Below are 7,500 nucleotides of genomic sequence, written 5' to 3'. Positions count from 1 at the left end.
CCGTGACACATGCGACTGCAACCCAAGGGAACCAGGCACGGGAACGCCGCCGCCCCGCGTCGCCTGAAAACAGACTTGGGCACCCTGGCCTCCAGGTGTGCCCGAAAACAAGACAAGAGGTGCCCAGTCACAAAGGCTAAACCTCGACAGACATTTTATAATGTGTCTTCTACCATATATGTCTGTCTCTTCTTGAATTATTGTACAAGGATATATATATATATAATTGTGTCTTTGTTTTCTCGCCATTAAAAACTTTGTAAGTGTTTCTCTCTCGCCACAGAAAAAACACTTTGTCTGTTTTTTTTACAAGTATGTTTCTCACACAAGAGTTCACAGAAACACATTGTTTGTATCAGAGTTACCGCCGGCTCGGACTCTGACCGATTTTTAGGCCGGCAAATGAGTTCGAAAAGTCCGTCAAAATTGTTGCTAAAACCCCTTGAGGACTTCCGAGTGCTCATTGGTAAGGCCTTCGATTTGAAATCGGGACCGTACCTCAAAGTAGCACTTTCCTGGGTACTTTCAAAGTGCTACCGCTGCCAGAAAATGTTCTAAAAATCGTGTTCCCGAAAATCTCCGGGCACCCCGCCAACCCCTCGTGACGCCAAATGCAAATGGCAAATCGGCGGGAGGTCGCCCGGTAGTCCATCCGAGGAAGGCGCTCCAAATCCCCGCAAATCGACTTTTTCAAAACCTCATCGGCACTACCGAGGGCAAGTGGTTAACCAGCTGTCCGAGACATTCGACCACAAATGCAAGTGGCAGCTCGGCGGGACCAATCCACTCCACCTTAGCGGGAACACCCCCACTCTGTCCTCGGTAAATCGGCTGGACACGACCTCATACACTTCCGAGGGCAAGTGATTAACTAACGGTAGGGTGCACTTTTCATATATGCACGTGCCCCATCGGCGGGACCAATCCACTCCTCCGTTCCGCTCTCCTGCAACCTTGGCCCCGGTAAAGCGGCGGCACAGGACCTCATAGACCTCCTGGAAGTCGCCAGAGGCCAAGTCCGACTGGTTTATGACTTGCCACTGCCTGGACCTGCCCCCACAGGCTAAGTCCGACTGGTTTATGACTTGCCACTGTCTCCACCTCCCTCCACAGGCTAAGTCCGACTGGTTTATGACTTGCCACTGTCTCCACCAGCCTCCACAGGCTAAGTCCGACTGGTTTATGATTTGCCACTGTCTCCACTGGTTCATGACTTGCCACTGCCTGGACCTGCCTCCACAGGCTAAGTCCGACTGGTTTATGACTTGCCACTGCCTGGACCTGCCCCCACAGGCTAAGTCCGACTGGTTTATGACTTGCCACTGTCTCCACCTCCCTCCACAGGCTAAGTGCGACTGGTTTATGACTTGCCACTGTCTCCACCAGCCTCCACAGGCTAAGTCCGACTGGTTTATGATTTGCCACTGTCTCCACTGGTTCATGACTTGCCACTGCCTGGACCTGCCCCCACGGGCTAAGTCCGACTGGTTTATGACTTGCCACTGTCTCCACCTTCCCTCCACAGGCTAAGTGCGACTGGTTTATGACTTGCCACTGTCTCCACCAGCCTCCACAGGCTAAGTCCGACTGGTTTATGATTTGCCACTGTCTCCACTGGTTCATGACTTGCCACTGCCTGGACCTGCCTCCACAGGCTAAGTCCGACTGGTTTATGACTTGCCACTGTCTCCACCAGCCTCCACAGGACAAGTCCGACTGGTTTATGATTTGCCACTGTCTCCACTGGTTCATGACTTGCCACTGCCTGGAACTGCCTCCACAGGCTAAGTCCGACTGGTTTATGACTTGCCACTGTCTCCACCAGCCTCCACAGGCTAAGTCCGACTGGTTTATGATTTGCCACTGTCTCCACTGGTTCATGACTTGCCACTGCCTGGCCCTGCCTCCACAGGCTGAGTCCGACTGGTTTATGATTTGCCACTGGTTCATGACTTGCCACTGCCTGGACCTGCCTCCACAGGCTGAGTCCGACTGGTTTATGATTTCCCACTGGTTCATGACTTGCCACTGCCTGGACCTGCCTCCACAGGCTGAGTCCGACTGGTTTATGATTTGCCACTGGTTCATGACTTGCCACTGCCTGGCCCTGCCTCCACAGGCTGAGTCCGACTGGTTTATGATTTGCCACTGGTTCATGACTTGCCACTGCCTGGACCTGCCTCCACAGGCTGAGTCCGACTGGTTCATGACTTGCCACTGCCTGGACCTGCCTCCACAGGCTTAAGTCCGACTGGTTTATGACTTGCCACTGTCTCCACCAGCCTCCACAGGCTAAGTCCGACTGGTTTATGATTTGCCACTGTCTCCACCAGCCTCCACTGGTTCATGACTTGCCACCGACTCGGCCAGCCTCCCCAGGCGAAGCGCGGGCGTTTGGTGACAATTCCAAGGCAGACCAAGGCAAACACGGCCCCTTGCGCGGCGGGGAGCCGTGCCCGGCCTCGGCGGGGCGTCGGGCCGCCGTTTGGAGCGCCGGCCGAAAACCCGAAAAAAGGGCGAAAATCGGAAAGAATTCGCGCCCGATCGGGCCGAGCGGCCGGCGGGGCGGCAGCCCGGGTCGGTCTCCGCAGACCTGGAGGCTCGAGGGGACCTTTCCGACCAAAGTCCATTTCTCGATTTTCCACCTCCTACCAATCTGCAGGTACCCCGCCAACCCCTCGGGACGCCAAACGCAAATGGCAAATCGGCGGGAGGGCGCCCGGTAGTCCATCCGAGGAAGGCGCTCCAAGTCCCCGCAGATCGGCTTTTTCAAAACCTCATCGGCACTACCGAGGGCAAGTGGTTAACCAGCTGTCCGAGACACTCGACCACAAATGCAAGTGGCAGCTCGGCGGGACCAATCCGCTCCCTTTAGCGGGAACACCCCCACTGTGTCCCCGGTACCACGGCTGGACACGACCTCATACACTTCCGAGGGCAAGTGATTAACTAACGGTAGGGTGCACTTTTCATATATGCACGTGCCCCGTCGGCGGGACCAATCCACTCCTCCGTTCCGCTCTCCTGCAACCTTGGCCCCGGTAAAGCGGCGGCACAGGACCTCATAGACCTCCTGGAAGTCGCCAGAGGCTAAGTCCGACTGGTTTATGACTTGCCACTGCCTGGCCCTGCCTCCACAGGCTAAGTCCGACTGGTTTATGACTTGCCACTGGTTCATGACTTGCCACTGCCTGGCCCTGCCTCCACAGGCTAAGTCCGACTGGTTTATGATTTGCCACTGGTTCATGACTTGCCACTGCCTGGCCCTGCCTCCACAGGCTAAGTCCGACTGGTTTATGATTTGCCACTGGTTCATGACTTGCCACTGCCTGGCCCTGCCTCCACACGCTAAGTCCGACTGGTTTATGATTTGCCACTGGTTCATGACTTGCCACTGCCTGGACCTGCCTCCACAGGCTAAGTCCGACTGGTTTATGATTTGCCACTGGTTCATGACTTGCCACTGCCTGGACCTGCCTCCACAGGCTAAGTCCGACTGGTTTATGATTTGCCACTGGTTCATGACTTGCCACTGCCTGGCCCTGCCTCCACAGGCTGAGTCCGACTGGTTTATGACTTGCCACTGCCTGGACCTGCCTCCACAGGCTAAGTCCGACTGGTTTATGACTTGCCGCTGCCTGGACCAGCCTCCACAGGCTAAGTCCGACTGGTTTATGACTTGCCACAGTCTCCGCCAGACTCCACTGGTTCATGACTTGCCACCGCCTCGACCAGCCTCCCCAGGCTAAGTCCGAGCGTTGCGGTGGCCATGCCAGTGCCGACGAGGTCTGATCCGGTCCCTCGCGCTCCGGAGAGACGTCCCCGGCCTCGGCGGGGCGTCGGGCCGCCGTTTGGAGCGCCGGCCGAAAACCCGAAAAAAGGGCGAAAATCGGAAGAAATTCGCGCCCGATCGGGCCGAGCGGCCGGCGGGGCGGCAGCCCGGGTCGGTCTCCGCAGACCTGGAGGCTCGAGGGGACCTTTCCGACCAAAGTCCATTTCTCGATTTTCCACCTCCTACCAATCTGCAGGTACCCCGCCAACCCCTCGTGACGCCAAACGCAAGTGGCAGACCAGCGGGACGGACCACCGGTAGTCATGCCGGGAATGAGGTCTCGGCGTCGGCATAAGGTGGGTGGATCGGACCCCATCCGGCCTACGGTTCTTTTTCAAAACGGCGCCCCCGGCCCCCGCCGGCGGCGGCCTTGGCGGCCGGGTGGGCGCCCCTCCTCGAATCGCCACCCTGCCCCGGGGTGAGCCGCTTCGCCGCCGCCCGGCGCCGTCAACAACCTTGTCCTGGTTTATGACTTGTCACCGCCGCTGGTTTATGACTTGTCAGCACCGGCGGACGGCCTCTCGCCGCCCTTTGGACGCCCCGGCGGCGGACCGTGACCCCCCACGGCTGGCCCGCGCGGGGCCCGCCACCCGCCCAAGGGGCGCCCCCTGCCGTTCGCCCACCTAACGCACGGCTGGAACAGCACCAAGCCCCGCAGCCGGCCAACGGCGGCACACACTGACCGCAGCCCACCGGAGGCACGTCGGGCCGTGGCCGTACCCCGCCCGACAGCGCCCCCTGCGGGCCACGGACCAGGCGGACGTTGGGACGAGACGATCCCCGGCCGAGGCGCTCTCTGAGCCCGCCAGGGACCGGTGCACCGCCGGCGGACGCTGCACCCGGTACACGAGCGCCCTCTGCCCGCCGGGGACCGGTGCACCGCCGGGGGAGTCTGCACCGCGCCCAGGAGCTCCCTCTGCCCGCCAGGAACCGGGGGGACCGCCGGCGGAGGCTGCACCGGGCCCAGCAGGTCACTCTGCCCGCCAGGGACCGGGGGGACCGGCGGCGGAGGCTGAGCCCGGCCCAGGAGCTCCCTCTGCCCGCCAGGAACCGGGGGGACCGCCGGCGGAGGCTGAACCCGGCCCAGGAGGTCACTCTGCCCGCCAGGGACAGGGTGTAACGCCGGCGGAGGCTGAGCCCGGCCCAGGAGCTCCCTCTGCCCGCCAGGGACCGGGGGGACCGCCGGCGGAGGCTGCACCGGGCCCACGAGCTCCCTCTGCCCGCCAGGGACCGGGGGGACCGCCGCCGGAGGCTGCACCCGGCCCAGGAGCTCCCTCTGCCCGCCAGGGACCGGGGGGACCGCCGGCGGAGGCTGCACCCGGCCCAGGAGGTCCCTCTGCCCGCCAGGGACCGGGGGGACCGCCGGCGGAGGCTGCACCGGGCCCACGAGCTCCCTCTGCCCGCCAGGGGCCGGGGGGACCGCCGCCGGAGGCTGCACCCGGCCCAGGAGCTCCCTCTGCCCGCCAGGGACCGGGGGGACCGCCGCCGGAGGCTGCACCGGGCCCAGGAGCTCCCTCTGCCCGCCAGTGACCGGGGGGACCGCCGCCGGAGGCTGCACCCGGCCCAGGAGCTCCCTCTGCCCGCCAGGGACCGGGGGGACCGCCGCCGGAGGCTGCACCCGGCCCAGGAGCTCCCTCTGCCCGCCAGGGACCGGGGGGACCGCCGCCGGAGGCTGCACCCGGCCCAGGAGCTCCCTCTGCCCGCCAGGGACCGGGGGGACCGCCGGCGGAGGCTGCACCCGGCCCAGGAGCTCCCTCTGCCCGCCAGGGACCGGGGGGACCGCCGGCGGAGGCTGCACCCGGCCCAGGAGCTCCCTCTGCCCGCCAGGGACCGGGGGGACCGCCGCCGGAGGCTGCACCCGGCCCAGTAGCTCCCTCTGCCCGCCAGGGACCGGGGGGACCGCCGCCGGAGGCTGCACCCGGCCCAGGAGCTCCCTCTGCCCGCCAGGGACCGGGGGGACCGCCGGCGGAGGCTGCACCCGGCCCAGGAGGTCCCTCTGCCCGCCAGGGACAGGGTGTAACGCCGGCGGAGGCTGCCTCCGGCCCAGGAGGTCCGTCTGCCCGCCAGGGACCGGGGGGACCGCCGAGGAGTCTCTGCCCGTCCCAGATACTCCCTATCCCTACCCCTAACCGTATCCCTAACCCTATCGCCTAACCCTAACCCTATCCCTAACCCTAACCCTAACCCTATCCCTAACTCTAACCCCATCGCCTAACCCTATCCCTAACCCTATCCCTAACCCTAACCCTATCCCTAACCCTAACCCTAACCCTATCCCTAACCCTAACCCTATCCCTAACGCTAACCCTAACCCTATCCCTAACCCTAACCCTAACCCTAACCCTATCCCTAACCCTAACCCTAACCCTATCCCTAACCCTATCGCCTAACCCTAACCCTATCCCTAACCCTATCGCCTAACCCTAACCCTAACCCTAACCCTATCCCTAACCCTAACCCTATCCCCTAACCCTAAACCTATCCCTAACCCTAACCCTAACCCTAGCTCTAACCCCATCGCCTAACCCTAACCCTATCCCTAACCCTAACCCTATCCCTAACCCTAACCCTAACCCTAACCCTAACCCTATCGCCTAACCCTATCCCTAACCCTAACCCTATCCCTAACCCTAACCCTAACCCTATCCCTAACCCTAACCCTATCCCTAACCCTAACCCTATCGCCTAACCCTAACCCTATCCCTAACCCTAACCCTATCGCCTAACCCTAACCCTATCCCTAACCCTAACCCTATCGCCTAACCCTAACCCTATCCCTAACCCTAACCCTATCCCTAACCCTAACCCTAACCCTATCCCTAACCCTAACCCTAACCCTATCCCTAACCCTAACCCTAACCCTATCCCTAACCCTATCGCCTAACCCTATCCCTAACCCTAACCCTATCCCTAACCCTATCGCCTAACCCTAAACCGAACCCCAACCGCAACCCCCAACACCAAAAGGCACCGGGCCGTAAGCCTGCACCCGCACCGGCAGTGCCCTAGCCCCCTCGGGGAAGAAGGGACTCCGTCTCCACACCGCACCCGCCCCAGCTGCGCTCTCTCCCCGCCACCGCCGAAGGCACACGATTTGAACCGCTCCTCCCGTCCGGGGAAGCACACTCGGCAGCACGCCTACCTCCTTCCCAACGGGACCAGGACCGAAGGGCACACAGACCCTCCACCACCCCACCAACGTGACCCCAAGCCCGGGCACCCCCTTCAAATTCGCCCGCTGGGACGTGTATTAAGCCCGGCAACAGTTATTCAAGCAAAACCGCAGCCGCAAGTTGAAGTGACAACTCATTAACCAAAACAATATTGGGCAAGTCATAAACCACTTTCCACTCTGGACAAGTCATAAACCAGTTTCCTCTCTGGACAAGTCATAAACCAGTTGGACAAGTCATAAACCACTTTCCTCTCTGGACAAGTCATAAACCAGTTGGACAAGTCATAAACCACTTTCCACTCTGGACAAGTCATAAACCAGTTTCCTCTCTGGACAAGTCATAAACCAGTTGGACAAGTCATAAACCACTCTCCTCTCTGGACAAGTCATAAACCACTTTCTTCTCTGGACAAGTCATAAACCACTTTCCTCTTTGGACAAGTCATAAACCAGTTTCCTCTCTGGACAAGTCATAAACCAGTTGGACAAGTCA

Source organism: Scyliorhinus torazame, unplaced genomic scaffold (genome assembly GCF_047496885.1).
Source record: "Scyliorhinus torazame isolate Kashiwa2021f unplaced genomic scaffold, sScyTor2.1 scaffold_577, whole genome shotgun sequence".
Lineage (NCBI taxonomy): Eukaryota > Metazoa > Chordata > Chondrichthyes > Carcharhiniformes > Scyliorhinidae > Scyliorhinus > Scyliorhinus torazame.
This window is presented reverse-complemented; position numbering follows the sequence as displayed.